The 1,244-nt window shown below is 55.7% G+C and overlaps 1 protein-coding gene across 1 annotated transcript in view; it reads left to right on the top strand.

Moving 5' to 3' along the window:
- Positions 1-1,244, top strand: part of IL12RB1 (interleukin 12 receptor subunit beta 1) — a gene marked incomplete at both ends in the record, with an annotated part of 21,786 nt that overhangs the window by 14,243 nt on the left and 6,299 nt on the right. The gene's annotated exons all lie outside the window — the stretch shown is intronic.

The following is a 1,244-nucleotide window of genomic DNA, read 5'->3' as shown; positions in this document are numbered from 1 at the left end:
GCGGGTCGAGGGTGCGGTGGCTGGGAGTGTGTCCCTGCACCCCAGCCTTGGCGACAGTGAGAGACTCCAACTCAAAAAAAAAAGAGAAGGAGAGAGGGGTGGGGTCTGTCTGTGTTGCCCAGGCTATGGCTGGGATGACAAGTGTGTGTGGCTGTGCCCAGCTATCTTGCAATATTTTTTCCTAAATGAGCTGGACCACTCACTGCACTCCAGCCTGGGCGACAGAGCAAGATCCTGTCTCTAAAAAATAAAGATAAAAATTAGCCAGGTGAGGCAGCTGGCGCCTGTTACCCCAGCTACTCGGGTGGCCAAGGGTGGAGGATGGCTTGCACCTGGGAGTTGGAGACCACCCTGGGCGACACAGTGAAACACTGTCCCTAAACAAATATAGATTCAAAAATTAGCTGGGCATGGTGGCACCTGCAGTCCCAGCTACTCAGGAGGCTGAGGTGGGAGGATCTACTGAGCCCAAAATGTCAAGGCTGCGGTGAGCTGGGTTCACGCCACTGTTCTCCCCCCTGGGTGACAGAGCGAAACCCCGTCTCAAACATTAGCATAAGATAAAATAAATTCTAGCCAGCAAACTGCAGCACAGGCCAGCAACCTGTTTTTGTAAAGTTTTCGAGGGACCAGGGCCATGATCAGGGTACAGCAAGGGTGCAGGACAGGGCTAATCCTGTCTTCATTTAAAATCTTGGTATGGGTCAGGCTCGGTGGCTCAGCCTATAATCCCAGCACTTTGGGAGGCTGAGGCAAGTGGACTGCCTGAGCCCGGGCAACTTGGTGAGTCCTCAGCTCCACAATAAATCAGAAATTAGCCGGGCACGGTAGCACATGCCTGTAGTTCCAGCTACTCGGAAGGCTGAAGCGGAAGGATCACCGGAGCCCAGCGGGTCAGGGCTGCAGTGGCCGGGTGCGGCCACCGCACTCCAGTCTGGGCGACAGAGTGAGACTCCAACTCAGGAAAAAAAGAAAAAGAATAAAGAAGAGGCCGGGCTCGGTGGCTCAGCCTGTAATCCCAGCACTTTGGGAGGCTGAGGTGAGTGGATTGCCTGAGCCCGCAGGTTCGAGACCCGCCTGGGCAACTTGGCGAGACCTCTTCTCTACAATAATTCAAAAAATAAGCCGGGCGTGGTAGCGCGCGCCTGTAGTTCCAGCTCCTTGGAAGGCTGAGGCGGAAGGATCGCCGGAGCCCGGCAGGTCGAGGCTGTGGTGGCCGGGAGTGGCCACTGCACTCCAGCCTA

The sequence above is a fragment of the Carlito syrichta genome, unplaced genomic scaffold (genome assembly GCF_000164805.1).
Source record: "Carlito syrichta isolate Samal-C Ts95f unplaced genomic scaffold, Tarsius_syrichta-2.0.1 Scaffold143239, whole genome shotgun sequence".
Lineage (NCBI taxonomy): Eukaryota > Metazoa > Chordata > Mammalia > Primates > Tarsiidae > Carlito > Carlito syrichta.
This window is presented reverse-complemented; position numbering and strand designations above follow the sequence as displayed.